Here is an 18,702-nt window from a genome sequence, read left to right as displayed (position 1 = left end):
CACACCGGTTCACATTCCTGAAAATAGATGTGAGAGAAGATATGTAAATGCATGTCAAAATTTATATGTCACCTTGCTAGTTTGTTAATGTAAACATTGATGCAGCAATGAACACAAGGATACAATTAAACCAAAAACTCTAATCAAGGGACTGTCTCTTATTCCTAATGAAAACTTATCTATATGAATAATGGAAAAATCCTTAACTATGACGACGCCATGTGCTAGCTCTAGGGATGTGAATGCAAGAAGAAAGATCAATGAGATTGATATCAAATAACTAAACATAAACACAACCATTGTAAGCTATCATTATACAAGATACAATTCCCTACCACGCTGGACAAGTTTAACAGGTTGAATAAGACCCTCAGGAGCATTACGAATTGCACAACCTTCAAATAACATCAGTATCTAGTCCGAAAGAAAAATAGCGAACACTTTGGCTAGGGTTATCATGGATTTGAATGAATGAGGTCATAGTAAAAAAGAAATGGATTAAAGGCCTCCCTCAAGCTGGCTTCAAAGTGGGCAACACTTTGAACCACTACTGCTTGCTTACACATGTTCAAGTAGAAACCAAAATAGAGGGTAAACGAGAATCTAGGACTTTCTTAGTCGATTAGAAACCATCACAGTCAAGATCGATTGGTACAAATATTTAAAAACAATCAGGTTTTGGATTGCGTATAAACTAAAACACCCTAAATGACTTATACCAGTTGATAAACCAATGTTTTAACAAAGGATTTGACTTATTAAGACTCAATAAGCTGACTAAGGAACTAGCTAAACAAGAAAAATACACAGTCGACCAAAGTTCGACTAAACCAATTTATAGAACTACCGCTTCCTACTCCAATTGCTTTATGCATGAAATGTTTAAAGTTTCTCATCACACAGTCAACAAAAACTACGATGTTAAAAATGAAAATATTTTTCATGTCTATTTTGCATATTTTAGATAGATAAACAGAAATAGGCTCTGCAACAAGTTTCTAGGACTAAATCACATCTAAAAGACTTAACATCAACAACACAAGTTGTGCATATTCCACATTTTCAAAATCACAACCAAAAGATAGTATATATAGAGAAAGGCCTATTAAATTGTGTGCTGCAGTTTCTTTGTTTTAGAGATGCAATGGAATGAATTTATAAATCGAGGAATTATAGAAATACTAGAAGCAAGATTTTCAACCACTGTGGCTCAGCATAAGCAGTTGAAAGTCTACGACGAACAAGCAGCTGAAAGGCTATGAACTCATATTACATGTTTCTTCTAGAAATAACAGCTTCCATTGTGTATATCCAGTTCCTTGTTTCAGGAATTCAATCTAAGGGATGACAGAAATAAAATCATTAAATATAGGAGTCACAGGAACACTGGAAGTAAGATTTTCAATCAGTGGATGCCCGATATAAGTAGTTGATGGGTTATGAGCTCAACTTCCAACGTTATTCTGGCAATAACAATTTGTTCCAAGATTCAAATAATTGCAGCACCTCAAATATAAAAAAAAAAACCAGAAGCGGATTTAATATTATGTGAATCCATCATGACCTAGTTATTTATCATCATTACAGCTATATAATTCAAAAATGCCAACATAGAATAAAACTTAACCAATGCCTCTAAGATACAGAAAATGATCTTTCAGTGCAAACACTGGTCCTTCCTAGAATCACTGATGCAAGTCAGAGAACGGAGTCAACTGCAAGTTGTATTAACTAGGTTATTTATTCAGGAGAGAATCTTTTACACAATTTTACCTGAGAATGATTACAATTTAGATAAATCAATACAATAGAGAAACTTTCGGTTATCTAGTAGAAGAAATTAGGATTTCTGCGCATATAGTGTTGGTGAAGAGCATGACCTATCTCCTACCTGAAAGTTGATTTCTTTTGTTTTATTTCCTCAGATAGCTTTTGTTCCAACTTCCAAGTCTATTGTTTGTGTTCAAAACTACATTTGATCATATTTTTCTCTCCTGCAAATCTTTTTCATACTGGAGATAAAGTTTCCAAAATCAGCGACGTTGCAAGCCTTGATTCAATCAGTTTCCATGCAGAACATTCATTCCCATAGTGCTCTATACTTGAATTGCAAGCTACGTTACCTAGACTCGGGTACGAGTATCCGATACGGGTGTGGATCTGAGTGTCCGATACGAAATTTTTTCTTTTCGTTTATGATAGGAAAGCACATTTCTGAGCACAACGAAAGAGTATAACAGAAAGATACAAACACTTCGCTGCGGCTTGAACCAAAAAGTATGACAGAAATATGTTGTTATAGAGGAAAAACTTTGCATTCTGATAGAATTAGAAAGAAAAAGCCCTGACTTAGGACTTTCCGATATTTAGGTACTTGATCTATGAAAACATCATACATTGTCATGTAACTCATATCTCTATGAGGTGTAAATCTCGCAAGTGAAAATGAACCATGCCCTACGTTACCTAGACTCGGGTACGAGTATCCGATACGGGTGTGGATCTGAGTGTCCGATACGAAATTTTCTACGTTACCTAGACTCGGGTACGAGTATCCGATACGGGTGTGGATCTGAGTGTCCGATACGAAATTTTTGAAAATTTTGGATACGGGGACACCGTCCTAAATTTCGACACGGGTACGGAGATACACTTTTAATAATAGTTTAATTTATTTAATGAATTATGAAGTATAACTAATTAAATTCAAAAAATATTAATTTATTGTTTTTGGGATTGTAGGTATTTTATAATTTTTGCCGCATGCTCTGAAATCTATAAATTAATATATATTTCAGTGTCCGATACGAAATTTTTGAAAATTTTGGATACGGGGACACCGTCCTAAATTTCGACACGGGTACGGGGATACACTTTTAATAATAGTTTAATTTATTTAATGAATTATGAAGTATAACTAATTAAATTCAAAAAATATTAATTTATTATTTTTGGGATTGTAGGTATTTTATAATTTTTGCCGCATGCTCTGAAATCTATAAATTAATATATATTTCAGTCGCCTATTAGAGTAGTGTTTGAAAGTAAAAAAAAGAAGAAGAAAAAATAAAGTTGGTGTAGGGAGAGGAGATTGCTACGAAGGTTATTTATTTTTCCAGTCTTTGGTTAACTCCACGATGAGCTATCTTCTGAACAACACTGGGCCGCTGAGAATAAGTACATTTCTATGAAGGATGTATTTCTTGAGCCATTTTGTAAACTGTCAGCCCACAAACTTCAGGCCTGGCCCATTAATAACTCTACAGGCTTGCTCCATCATGGCATTCTGGTAATTTTTAGCGATCTCTTGAGGACAAATACACAAAGTTATCGATACCCCATTTTTTCCTAGGGTTTCTCCGTGCCATCTCTATCTGGAGCCGCCCCAAAAAAAATAAAAACCCTTGTTGTGAACGACCAGCCACCTCCGCCTCCTCCATCAACGATGAGGAGTCATCTCCTCCCCCTTCCTTCGTCGACGACGAGCAGCCGCAGCCCCCGCCGCCTCCTTCGTCGACGACGAGCAGCCGCAGCTGGAGCTAAGTATGTAAATTTATCTTTTCTTTCTCTAATTTTCTTTTCTTTCTCTTTTTTTTTTTGGTTTTTCTTTGGCCGTATCCGAGTGACAACCACCGTATCCGAGCCGCATTTCGTATCCGGATCGGTGTCGGGTCGGATCGATGCCGGTACGGCGGTCAAACCGCTGTGTCCGAGTAACGTAGATTGCAAGTTTCTTTCAGAAAATAGTTGAAAAGAAAGCTCCTATTATCCTTAGATTTCAGTGCTCTATCATCCCTAATTGCTTATGCCCATCAAATATACCCTAAATTCACACTCATCATACTTATTTATGATCTTACTATATACGGATCAGAAATTCCATAAAGAAATATCACAACAATACTTCAATAAGCCCAACATTACAAAACCCCTTAAAATATAAATCATACCTGAACCATAGAAACCTTAACAAATACTTCAATAAGCCTCGATTCAGTCAGTGTCTAGAACTTTCATTCTGTAGAAGTCAGTATCTAAACTGCAAGTTTGTTTCAGATAAACAGTTCAGATCTTTCTTCGCTAAAATCTAATAAACATCAAGTCTACTTATTTATTTGTCTAAGGATCCAAGAAAATATCAGTAATCTTCCTACGTCCATGAGTCCATCAAATAAACCCTAAATTCAGACTAACCTTTCCAGTGTTTTATCATCTCTACTCTACGTACCTCCATCAAATTAACCCTAAATTCACACTCTTTATACTTGTTGTCATCCAAAATGTATGCAGAATTGCAGATCATAAATTTCTAACAATAAATCAAGAAAATACTTCAACTAGCCCTAAGTTACATAACCCCTTAATATCTAAGCCCTACGAAACCACAAAAACCCTAAGCAAATCCTATAATAAGCCTCCATTCAGTCAATTTGCAGAGCATTCATTCCCATATGACTATCCACTTGAACTAAGATTTTCTTTCATATAAATAGTTGAACTCCAATACTTCATTAAAATGTAATACACATCGACCATATTTATTCACCAAAGCTTCTATTTAGCCCTACATTTCAGTGTTTTTATCATCACTATCTCATCCGTACATCCATCAAATCAAACCCCAAATTTACAATCTTTACACAAGAAAGGACTTCAATCAAACCCTAAAATTGCATAACCCCTAAAAACATAAATCCTACGGATCGACAGAAACCCTAAACAGTTCACTAATCAATAAATTTATAAATCACCAAATTACAGAAGGTCTATAAACACAGAAGAGAAAATATAGTTCTACCAAATCAACTTAAAATTACGTTATTTATACTTATTTATCATCGAAATTATACACAAATCAGAAAATAAATAAATAAATACCAATCAAATACTTTACCCTCAAATTTTGGGGACCGCTGCATGAATTGAACCCCAAATTACATACCCCTAAAAATGCAAAAGCCTAAATTACGAAAACAATGAGATAATTCAATGAAACCCTATATAAGTTCGCTCGAAAATTACTTGAGATTATCCTGCTTGGGTTTTAAGCGAGCCCAAGGAGGAGAGGGGGAGGGCAAGGTAACGGAATCAGTTGTGAACTTGTTAGCTGTAATGAAGTGAAGCATATATCAGTTTTTTGTTTTGGGTCGGGTTGAGCTTGGTAGTGTGGCCTCATCTAATGTTACAGAGTGCGACGGACTGAACCGGGCCCAAAACTAAAAAACCGACATATATTTTTGGGTTGTTTTACATATATACCCCTCATATATTCCAAATTTACAACATTACCCCTAATGCTCTTACATTGTTTATTTCTACCCCTTTCACTTAACATTTTTAATTTTTAAATGAGAAATTGTTGCAAGACTATTGAAAATTATTGGGAATTTTCACATTGCCTTGTTTAAAAGAGCAACATTCTTAAGTGGGAGCACTAGAAAGACTTAACATGCTAGTTTTGTTGGGTAATTTCGCGAATAAAAAATTTGAGATGTACTTTTGTAAATTTTGAAGATTTGAGGGTATATATGCAACCTCCTCCTCCCCTTGCAACCCCCCCCCCAATAAAAAAAACGCTTTTTTTAATGAAATATTCGACTTGGCATGTTATTACTTTAATTTGGAGCAGATTATCATAAGCAAGAATAGCAATATAAGTTGAAGTTTTATTTTTTGATATCAATCTTATTTTTGACTAGTGCATACCCTACTTTCTTCTTTCTTTTATTTTCCTAGTTATTAAATGTTGCATATTGTTAATGATAAAATGATATATTGATTAATTATCATACTCATACAATAGTACAGTTTCCTTGAAAATTACTATATAAATCAATTATTTAGTGATGGGGCCTGGTTCAATCCCCGCACTCCGTAACATCGGATGCAAGTCACACTACCAAACCCAACCCGGCCCAAAATAAAAATTGATATATGTTTCGCTTCATTACAGCTAGCAAGTCCACAACTTATTCTGTTACCTTGCGCTCCCTCTCTCCTCCTTGGGCTGGCTTAAAACCCTAACAAAATAATCTAAGGTATTTTTCGAGCGAACTTATTTAGGGTTTCATTGAATTATCTCATTGTTTTCGTAATTTAGGTATTGCATTGTAATGGATCATGTAATTTAGGGCTCGGTTCATGCAGTGGACCCCAAAATTTGGAGATAAAATATTTGATTGGTATTCCGTTTTTCAATTTCTAATCCTTATATTGTTTCGATAATAAATAAGTATAAAGAGCGTGTATTTTGGGTTGATTTGGGAGAACACTTTTCTCTTCTGAGTTTATAGACTTTCTATAATTAGGTTAGGTGCTTATGAATTTATTTCTTTTTAACTTAAACATTATTCATACGGCAGTAAATGTTCACCTTTTGACCATATTCTTTGTGTTACAGTAACATTTTTGGCCAATTATCCACTATTCAAGCTGAAGTACAATTTTTTGTTCTGCTATTTTTTTTAAATATTGTTCACATCTACCTTTTTTTGGTTCTTGCAAATGATGATTTTAACATGTATCAGACATTTCATAAATATAAATCTTTTCTAGCTATATTTAAAAAAATTAATAAAACTTGCTAATTGGCATATTATTTTGTTAACTGGTTTGGTGATTTACTCTGTAAATAGCAATAAAAAATGTCACTGAAGTTTTTACAAATAGTTATATATGAAAATTATATTATCAATTTGGCGACCCATATACCTTGGTAAAAATACCTGTAGCAATGCACGTGCTTAATACTAGTAAAAGAAAAGAAAAGAAAAGGCAGTTAGAGAAAGAAAACAATGTAGCTTCATAAGCCCATCTAACATAATGTAGACTAGATGGCAATTTATTGGCATTCCGCTAGCATAGACTCTCCGCTCAATTGTGAGTTAGAGGGCCAACTTTGTATGCAAAGACATGAGTCAACTTGTCTTATGCTTCTTCCAAAATAAAATATTGTTATTCTTTCTTATAAGATCATTACACAGTTAAAGAGCTTCCTCCTAATGCTAATGCTGCTTTTGATATCGTAAAATAACTATTTCAAAATAGCATACCGCATCGAGATAAACAAGCCAATATAAGAAGAAGAAAAAGAAAGAAAAACTCAGTGTTTAGGATAGGAAATCCTTCTTTTTAAAAAGAAAAAACTTTACGAAAAATGTCCTATCGGCAAGATATACTTTCGTATTGCGCCTCAATTAATTTTTCAGGCTCAAGTAGACCTATATTTAACACAAAATCCAAAAAAAAGAGGTGTACTAATTAGATTTAGCATTTAAAATATAGAAAAGCTTATGGTATTAAACTGTGAAGTTTTAGTAAAGGGCTCCTATCCTGGAGATATATCAGCATCTTGATGAGATACCAGCCTAGATTATTTATTTTGCTTTGCAGTGGTTAATAATTCCTCTGTAAGACTAATTACCTACAACATCAACCATTGCACGAATATCAGCTTCAAAATTACAAGCCAATCCAATAATTAGAATACAGATTTAAATTTTTACTTTTGAACTTCGAATGTCAGCATGAACATCTATTTCCAAGCAGGCAGTCTATCACGATACACAAGCCTGCAAAGGAACCAAGAATAAACGGTGATGGGCATCTTTCTAAAACTACGATTTGTCACCTACTGCTGTTTTGTTCAGTCATAATTCCTCATAAAGCTCCAATAGCTGCAAATAAGACTTCTGTTTTCCTTTACTCCCAACGTTTTTTTTTCCTTAGATAAACACCTTTCTCACCTTCCATGTTCACGAAAATCAAAATCTCCATCAAATAGTGACTTCCATCATGTCACCAAATCATATTTTGTCTCATGCTTATCTGATACCAAAGGTTTTAAATGTCGGATGTCGAGTTCATGTCGGATGGCTAAAATTCATGTCGGATAGCGAAAATAGGGGATATGTCAGGGGACATGAAAAACATATCGGATTGTCATATCGGATGGTGTGCATATGTGTAATATAAATATCATAACTGAAACCTAAACATACTTAATAAATTCTATTATCTAAACATATAAAAAAAATAAATAACTTATTATACTTAGGGTTGATGTTAAAGGAAAAAAGTGAGAAAAGAGGAGTCTGATGTTGATGGTTAAGGAAAGAGAAGATCACTCGATATTGATATCAAATGAACAGCTCGAAGAAGAGACCGATGAGATGTCGAAGGAGAGAGAAGATGAACGATGGAAATGATTTCAGTTGTTTTTTCTATTTTTCCTAATTGATCGGGTTTTATCTTTGGAAGCTATACTAAGAAATTAATAATTTAAACACAAACTTGATTAGATATACATAACCAAAAGAACAAAAAAGTTAATTTTCAGACTGAAAAATCGGCCGATACAGCCGACATGTCCCCCGATATATCCGCCCGACATATCGGATATGTCCATCGATATATAAAACATGAACCTTGAAAAAGCAATACGCATTGAAAAACTTCATATCGTGTCGGCCGGCCCCTAAATCCGACATGTACGACATGTCGGCCGACATTTAAAATACTATTAATACCTCCTAAGAAACAAAACAAGGACAAAGGAGAAAGACACTACCATCTTTCCGAAATTTACATGGAAATATGGCAACGAAAATAATTACCACAATCTTCAATTTTCTCTTTATCTAACCAATACAGGTTGGAATAATTTTCAAGAGTTTGAAAATTTTTATACAAAATATAAACTATATTTGATACACGATAAACATAAGACAAAAGGAACTTTAAGGAAAACCTCACCTCTTCAAGCTCTTTTTCCATGTCTGCATACTCTAGTTTCCCGGCTCATCAACCAAAAGTTTTCTAACCTATACAACACGAAGAAGAAGAAACAACCATAAGCGAAAACATTCCTTTATATTTTTAAGGGAACAACAAGGTTACTGATAGTGGATTGTGTTGCATAGCGATGAGGCACCGCTAAGACTATTTGGAGCTATAGCGGCAAAAGGCGCAAAGTTGAATAGCAGTCCATTTAAATATGTATAAATATTCAAAAAATAAAAAAATCTAAAAATTCTACAAATACATCTTTGATAATTTATAGAGATCCTAAGAATGAAATAGACGTTTAACAATCACATAATATGAAAAAAATACTATACAGAATGAAAGAATGTATATGTTTATCAAGAAGATTGTTATTTGTCTCATTCTTTCAACTTTCAATTCTCTAATAGAAAAATTCTAAACAATAGAAAAATATTGATTAGTAGAAACATAATTGTATTAACTATTTGAAACTTGACATAAAAATAAAGTCTTCAAGCATAGATAAATGAGCACTATGTACCGCTATTTACCGCTACTCCGCGCTTTCGAGCGCTATGGCCAGTGGAAAGTGCTCACGAGCGCTATTCTTCACCGTAATCAATGAAATCGTAGCAGTAAGCTCCCCTACCGCTATTTGTGCCGCAATAGGGCCGCTATTGGCCGCTATTTACAACAGTGGGGAACAACAACATTGTCAACATATGAGATTGTCTTCGTGAAAAGTAAAGTCCATAAAGTATTAACAGAAACAAACGGAGGTGAGAAAAAGTATGGCGTGAGCACAAATATTTGTTCACAAGCAACCAACCAAAGCACATGACTTAAGATATAAAATCATGTAAAATTCAACATACTACATTATGAGTCACATGAGCCAACTCTAACATGGAATGGGCTTATTTTATTATGCAAAACGAATTCAGTCCGGAGACTATCCTTTAAAACTTCTAAACATAGGTGGGGCAAGTGATGAATAGATCTTTTGACCTAGTGATTAAACTCTATTCAACTTAAGCCTATTCAACAAATAATATGTAGTCATGCTCCTACATATAGATACTTAAATAAAGCATATCCTATTAAGTCATATTATCACAATCGCACATGTAAATAATCACGTATCCTTCTCAACTCATATAAAAGAAAGCTTATTAGAAGTGACCATGGGAACACATTCTCCATTTTGAGACTGTCAGATTAGATCGGTATTGATGATCAAATAAACAAGAAAGCAAACAATAAGTGGATGTATTTAACCCATACATCAACCAACTTGTACTAATATCTCACAAAATAATGTTGAATTAAAGACGTTTTCAACAACCAATAATCTTACAGATATCCATGCAGTTAACATTAGCAAAATATTTTACTTGCCTCCACCAACAGAAAGAGTTTTTCTGCCCCTGATTGCATAGTAAAGAGAGGCGCATCTTTATTTTCCAGCTATAATGTAATCCTACAAGCTTAGCTTTGGGTTTAGGTGTAACACATTATCCTACTGACTTAGATTTCCTTGCATTCTCCTTCTACTCCCTTAAAAAAATGCAAAAGAACTTCCTTTAGATTATAGCTCCAAAAATATTGCAATTACATGAAAAACGTGAGAACACGTTAAGCTTTTAGAAAAAGCCACAATTTACTAAACGATAATCATGTCAAATTTTAGACCATAACCTTGGCAAAAGTCAATTTTACTGACAACATTCATCATTTCGCTTCTTGGGAATCAATGTAACATAGGAAAAAACATTTTCTCACAAATTGCCATCATCTCAAAAAGGTAAATAACTTAGCAGGCATCCATAGTTTTAGTAAACTGTGAAAAGAAATGTGTGTATAGTACATATAGACGGTCAAGAAATGCCATGGCTAACGACTTCCGTTATTTAGGATTGAGTACTCTACATGATGGTGAGATTGAGGATGATGCGGTTCATCGAATCAAATCAGGATGGTTAATAAGAGAGGAGGTGATTCCAATGTAACCGTAGAGTACCCATAGGACAACTAAAAGACTAACGATGCTTTATTGATCGGACTGTCAGACAATTAAAAACAATACGTGTAGAAAAAGAGTGTAGTAGAGATAAGAATGTCATAATGGTCTTGTGGACATAGACTTAAAAGATAGGTTAAGAATTGTAGGAGATTAGAGGTTGCTTCTACTGATGATAAAACGAGAAAGAATCGACTGACATGGTTTGGTCATGTACAAGTACGACGGAGGCCATTAAACACACCATTAGAACTTAGAACAAGTGATAAGATTATAGTTGACACTTGACAATGACAGGCCAAGAGTATAGTAATTAACTTATGGAGGAGATGATCCATAATAGAACTAAATGGAAGATTAGGATTCATGCACCCCGGCCAAAAACATTGGGATGAATTCATGGTTTTTGTTCTTTTTTTCTTTTTCTTTTTTTTTTCTTTTTTAGGGTAAGCCGTTGGCCAAAGAAAGTTAAAATTATGTCTACGCAAGCTATAAAAAATTTAAAGTTCCAATCATGGAAATGAGGAACTATTAACACAACTAATGCCAAGATTACCTTTTTTTCCTTCTCACAGGAATCTTATGAACCCAGAAGTTACTAAATTACTATTATTTTTGTATAAAAGTTTTTCTTTTTGAAAACTAATAAGATCAAATAACAGTTCTTCAGCCAGTTTTTAAGCTTCTGAATTCTATGGATCGCATCCCCGCAATTTCACACAGAATTTCTGACTAAATTTTGACACCGACAGAGATTAAGAACGCAACGAAACCCTAAAAATACCATCTTTATAAGAGAAAGGGCCCGATGAAGCTGATCCTTGTAGGTTGAGAGATTCGAGGCGAGCTCCTCGATGCTAACATCTTCGCCTCCCTCCATTTTTTCCCCTTTTTCCCCTTCTATTTCTCTTCTTTTTTTTTTCTTTCTTTTTTTTTTTTTCCTTTTTTTGCCCCTCTAAATCTCCCCTCTCTGCGGGCAGGGTTTTTGGAACAGGAACTGAACAAGGACAACGAACGTTGATATAACAAATGGACGGCTGTGATTTCAGTAGCCTGTTCGGAGAAATCACAGGGATTAGTGTTACACGACCCAACTCTACTCGCAAATGTGCTTTCTACACTTTCACTTGCATTTATCCGCCCTTAAAATTATTTTTAACTCGTACATGAAAAATAGATTATTTTATAACTTAAAGATTCTCAATATTAGAATTATATACGATAGATGTTATTAAAATAGTGAAACGTGGTAGTATTCATGAACTTTTGATCTTTTTGTGACTTTCTAACTCATGATGTGGGGGAAAAATATATTGGGAACCTAAATTGTTAAAATTAAGATTGTATTAAGGTTATATTTCATAATATTAAGATTAAGCTAACCTAAAACTTTAAGGATACTTGACAGATGTTAAGGACCTAAATCTTTATAGGAAAAAGAACATATCGAGTATCTAATTATCAGAAAAATATCTTTAAAAAATACAGGTTGCAGTCTTAATTTGCTTCTCGTTTAGAAAATGAACAGGTTCAATTTAAAATTAACCACCTTAAATTTTAGATATAAAGCCAGTTAAATTCCACGAATTATCATCCTTGGACAGTTGCTCTATTTCATTGTATTTAACTAAGAGTATTAAATAGAATAAAGACAAATAATCAGTTCAAGAAATCTATCTATTATTTGAATGCTTGAATTAAGAAACTTCTTGATATAGATCTCTTTTTTCCGCTGTTACATCTGGTCGGCTTTAAAATTAAGTAAATTCAAAAAGAAGAGAGGGGTTATTTTGGCATTTCTCCAACACCTCGCAAGTGGAGTAGATCATAAAGTAAATTGTTAGAAACTTCATCTCCTACAAAGCTTCATTTCAAAGTTAAAAAGTCACCTCTACTGGGGAAAGATGTATAACATTTATGATGTAAACAAATAATAATAATAACCAGATAATTCATACCATCTCTATTTGCTTGAAGACTTACGACTACCATTTGCATTTGACGTAACACAACTACGTAGCATTAACCTGATCTTTTGTGACTCGGATTCTCTGTGGAGGAAGGGGATAGAGTTAGAGGTCTCTCCTGTGACATTGTCACCCCTTTCAAATGGCCTTCTACTTGGTATCCCCATGCTCCTGGTTTGCTGAAGCTCAACACAGATGTTGCTGTTCCTCTGGAAGGATATATTATTGGTTTGGGAGGTGTTATTTGGGATCACCATGGACATGTGATTGGTTGCTACTCTATGGTGATCGGGGGTCCTATGTTTGTGGATCATGCGAAGCTATTGGCTGTCCTGGAAGGCATTCGCTTTGTTCGGCGTATGAACTGGATGATTTCAGTGGTGAAAATTAACTCTCTAAAGGTTGTCTCCTTGATGGACTCTCCTTCTCCTTTTGCTTCCTTGGCTCCTATTACAGATGAAGTTCGCGTTGGTCTTATTATTACTGGCCGTCTAAAGTTTCTTATGTAAGGCGCACTAGTAATGGTGTTGTTCATTCCCTAGCTAAGTCGGTTAACCGTTTGTCATCTTGTTTTTGGTCTGTTTCTATCCCTTTGTTTTTGAGAAAGAGGAAACAGAGTGTTGTTGAGAACTTGGCTGGTTAGGTTACCCTACCTGCCTTTTCAAAAAAAACCTGATCTTTTCATTTCAGCTCCTAATCAATTAAATAAGCTCAAACAATATAATTTACATGTTACTTACCCTGGGTTATTCCCTAGCTAATTACTTCTACTTATTGGCATATAAATTACAGTGACAAAACAATGTGTTTTTCCTATGGTTTTTAGTTATAATAACAATCAGATGTATCAAGGTGCAAATAACCACTAACTTTTATGCCCTATTTTTCACCCGTTCATCTCGACATACATATTTTCATTTTGGGGGGGGGGGGGTGTAACGTAAGATAATTACAACTTCTCAAGGGGCCACTTCCAGTAAACTACAACCTTTCGGAAGACGCCTAATCTCTTCGGTGAAGTAAAACTACTAGTGTTGCGTTATAAGTTGTACACATTTATCGCTATTCAATCCTACTATATGGGAAAAGATAACGGAAAAAATTAACCTTAAAATATAATTAATAGCATCCTATACAGGAACCTGAAAAGGGAGCATGAAATTGTTGGGGGAGAAATTCGGACCCAATCTAGAGTTGGATGGGCCTTAAACAGAAGTTATGAATCAATTTTAACCAAAAAGTTATAGTTATTAGGTATTGGTCCAAACTCCTATTTAAACGCATCACTCTTTCTTATCTTATCCGATGTGGGACTATACTCACATATTAATCACCCCAACAACTCATATTAACCACCCCAACAACTCTCCCTTAATTTGTGACCATGCATTCAGCAGATATATCTATTAAACATCTGTTGCATCCGTGGATTCTCCTGACACCTTCGGGCTTCACATCGAAGATCATCTGTTTTTTATTATTAGTTATTTGGACCATGACCTTAGCTCTTGATATCATTTGTTGGGGGAGAAAATCGGGCCCAATCTAGAGTTGATGGGTCTTAAACAGAAGTTAGGAATCAATTTTAACCTAAAAGTTATAGCTATCACGTATTGACTCAAACTTCTATAAAAGCACATTACACTTTCTTATCTTATCCGATGTTGGACTATACTCGCATATTAATCGCCTCAACGGAAATCACCAAATTCACAAAGTCTAGACGCACAATGTTCCAAGATACCAGATTCAGATGTATAATCCGAGAGCTCAAGCGAAGTGAATATCTGCAAAAAGGCAACATAGAACATTTCTGTCTCTGTATATAATCAGAGGGCTCAAGCAAAGTGAGTATCTTCAAGTTGCAAAATATCGGAGCAAAACTCAACAGAAGGCAGGGACCCTTACGCGATAAATGCGGGCAAAATTGGTTGAGGATGCAGTTCTTCATTACGTTATCACTCTGGGAGGTGTCTAGTACTCGGGGTCGTTCAAAACTGTACATCTCTTCGGTCGCTCACTCTCGACGGAATCGTGCTTTTCAGCAAGAACAGGATTTATCCGTTACGGTATTCAACGACAAATTCACGCAGAAGGAGGTCTATAAACTCAGAAGAGAAAATAGTGTTCTCCCAAATCAACCCATAGTTCACGCTCTTTGTACTTTTTTATCATCGAAACAATATAAGGATCAGAAACTGAAAAGAAATACCAGTCGGATACGTTATCCCCAAATTTTGGGGTCCACTTAGGCCTGTCCATCCGGGCCGGCCCGGAAATCCGGGCCCGGGCCGGGCAAAACCGGAGCCCGGACCCGGGTACCCTGGGCCGGGTCCGGGCCCGGGCTCGGGCCCGACCGGGCCGGGTTCCGGGCCGGGCCGGGTTTTTTATTTTTTTTAATTTTTTTTTTTTAATTTTTAACTTTTATTTAAGTTTTAAATTACAAAAAAAGACAAAAAAATAATAAAAAAATAATTTTATTAATCACTTAAAATGACATAAATTACAAATAAAAAATTATAAAAATAAATTCTTTATTAATAATTAATAAATCATTTACAAATTACAAGTATAAATTTATTTTGGAATTCATCGCATCACAATAGATAAGTACATCCCACCTAGGTTTTTTTAAATTTCTTTACTTTTTTTTGATAAAAAAATGCTAAAAATTAGTTTAATATTATTATATTTTATATAATTATGTATTAGTATATACTTCTAAATTATTATGTAACTATATATTATATATACATATATTATATGTAAATATATTGTATATATTTATAAGTTATAATTTAAGAGAGAGAGAGAATCGCATAAGTAACCCTGTAGCCGTTGCTCGTTGGGCCAATGGGGAAGTAACCGTTGTAATATACTATACTTATATACTAAGAGAGAGAGTATACACACACACATATATAAAAGAGTATACTTATATAATAGGGAGTATACATATATAAGAGAGAGTATACTTATATATACATATATACTAAGAGAGAGAGTATATTAGTATATATATATATACACAGAGAGTATATATATACATACATGCATACATTATACATATATAAGAGAGAGTATTCTTATATATACTTATATAAGAGAAAGTATACTTATATATACTTATACATATATATACTTATATAAGAGAGAGTATACTTATATATACTTATATACTAAGAGAGAGTATATATATACATACACATATGACATATTATACATATATAGAAATATATTATATAAGAGAGAGTATACATATATAAGAGAGAGTATACTTATATATACATATATACTAAGAGAGAGTATATATATACATACATGCATACATTATACATATATAAGAGAGAGTATTCTTATATATACTTATATAAGAGAAAGTATACTTATATATACTTATACATATATATACTTACATAAGAGAGAGTATACTTATATATACTTATATACTAAGAGAGAGTATATATACACATATATGACATATTATACATATATAGAAATATGCTATATATACATATATTATATATATACATATATTATACATATATAAAAATATATTATATATACATATATTATACATATTATATATATTTATATATACATATATAATATAATACATAAAAATAAAAAATAAAAAAACTACTATTCCGGGCCGGGCCGGGCCCGGGCCGGCATGAATTGAACCCCAAATTACATAATACATTACAATGCAATAACTAAATTACGAAAACAATGTGATAATTCAATGATACCCTAAATAGGTTCGCTCGAAAAATACCTAAGATTATCATGCTATGGTTCTGGGTCGGGTTGGGTTTGGTAGGGTGACCTGCATCCGATGTTACAGAGTGTGGCGGACTGAACCAGGCCTCATCATTGAACAACCGACGGGCTAAATACACATATTGGTATTTTAATTCCACCCCATTTACCAAGAAGGTATTTTAATTAGGCAAACCTGCTTTAAGGCATTTTAATTGATTCAACTTACCAACAAGATCCTTTTTCTCGTCGGCTACCAGTTTTCCGATGAGAGCTCGTCATGTGCGTGACACGTGATGACTTAAACTGTTTTTTAGCTGCTGATGTGGCATGGATTTTCTGACGTGGTGGTGTTTAAAGGCAGGAATTAACCCTCTAAAAATCTTAATTCACCCAGATCCGTGCCACATCAGCAGCTAAAAATCAGTTTAAGTCATCATGTATCACGCACGTGATGAGCTCTCGCCGGAAAACTGGTCGCCGACGAGAAAAATAACCTTGTTGGTAAGTTGAATCAATTAAAATGCCTTAAAACAGATTTACCTAATTAAAATACCTTCTTGGTAAATGGGGTGAAATTAAAACACCAATATGGGTATTTAGCCACAACCGACGTATTTTTTTGGGTTGTTTTGCATATATACTCCTCATATATTCCAAATTTACAACACTACCCCCAAAGCTCTTACATTGTTTATTTCTACCCCTTCCACTTCACAATTTTAATTTTTTAAATGAGAAGTTGTTGCAAGACTATTGAAAATTATTGAGAATTTTTCCATTGCATTGTTTAAAAAAACAACATTCTTAAGTGGGAGCAGTAGAAAGACTTAACATGTTAGTTTTGTTAGGTAATTTAGCAAATAAAAAAATTTGGGACGTAATGTTGTAAATTTTGAGGATTTGAGGGTATGTAAGCAACCCCGAACCCCCTCCTCCCCCTGCAACCAACTTTTTTGTTTCTTTTATTTTCCTAGTTACTAAATGTTGCATGTTGTTAATGATAAAAAAAAATGATATATTGATTAATGGCTAAATACCCATATTGGTGTTTTAATTTCACCTCATTTACCAAGAAGGTATTTTAATTAGGTAAACCTGCTTTAAGGCATTTTAATTGATTCAACTTACTAACAAGGCTATTTTTCTCGTCGGCGACCAGTTTTCCGGCGATAGCTCATCACGTGCGTGGCACGTGATGACTTAAACTGATTTTTAGCTGCTGATGTGGCACGGGTCTGTCCTATTTTGGGTGAATTAAGATTTTTAGAGGGTTAATTCCTGCCTTTAAACACCATCACGTCAGAAAATCCGTGCCACATCAGCAGCCAAAAATCAATTTAAGTCATCACGTGTCATGCACGTGACGAGCTCTCATCGGAAAACTGGTAGCCGACGAGAAAATGGGTCTTGTTGGTAAGTTGAATCAATTAAAATGCCTTAAAACAGGTTTGCCTAATTAAAATACATTTTTGGTAAATGGGGGCGGAATTAAAATACCAATATGGGTATTTAGCCATTGATTAATTATCATACAATGGTACAATTTCCTTAAAAATTACTATATATTTGTATAATTTGGCTAACATAAGAACAAATTGTAAGTTAAATATTAACGAAAGGGTGAGTTTGTTTTCATATATTAATGTGTACAATACTACGAGAAATCTTTTTTTTTTTAAATGACAAGAAAAACCTCGGTCAATGGCCTTGGTTGAACTTCCAACGACCATAACTCGAATTCCCCCAACGAGCCCAGCCTCAACTTCAACTGTGAGGGGGCTTCACCTTAATACCAGGGGCCCATCCCCGAGTGACCGGGCACAGTGCGGATCTCGAGTCTAGGAATATACAACGACTCGAGTTAACTGACCAGGCAAAACCCCGAAAACCTCCAATCATGCGAATGCGTGCACGGGGTTTTAAACTCAGGACCAGCAGGACACGAAGTCCTATGGAGATCTCCTCCACTGAGTCCCAGTCGTGGTTGGTACTACGAGAAAAATTTACAGAAGAGTATTATTAATTTTCAAAAGAAAATGCGGACTCTGTTGTTTTAAATATTAAAAAAAATAGGTTGAGTAAATGCCTGATCTTCCCGCGCAATACATCTCCAAGAATACAGCAACTAACCACTGGGGAAAATGCACGCACATTCTGTGCGCACACACACATCAAAGCACCAGA

The 18,702-nt window shown here is 34.5% G+C and overlaps 1 long non-coding RNA gene across 1 annotated transcript; it reads right to left on the bottom strand.

Annotated features, from left to right (window-relative positions):
• LOC109823649 lies at window positions 1–11,932 on the bottom strand. Its single transcript, XR_002242431.1, has 4 exons — window positions 11,571–11,932; window positions 9,308–9,440; window positions 8,755–8,822; window positions 1–17 (listed from the first exon to the last, which is right to left on the bottom strand). It is a non-coding gene; the product is annotated as an uncharacterized LOC109823649 (long non-coding RNA).

The sequence above is a fragment of the Asparagus officinalis genome, chromosome 9 (assembly GCF_001876935.1).
Source record: "Asparagus officinalis chromosome 9, Aspof.V1, whole genome shotgun sequence".
Classification (NCBI taxonomy): Eukaryota; Viridiplantae; Streptophyta; class Magnoliopsida; order Asparagales; family Asparagaceae; genus Asparagus; species Asparagus officinalis.
This window is presented reverse-complemented; position numbering and strand designations above follow the sequence as displayed.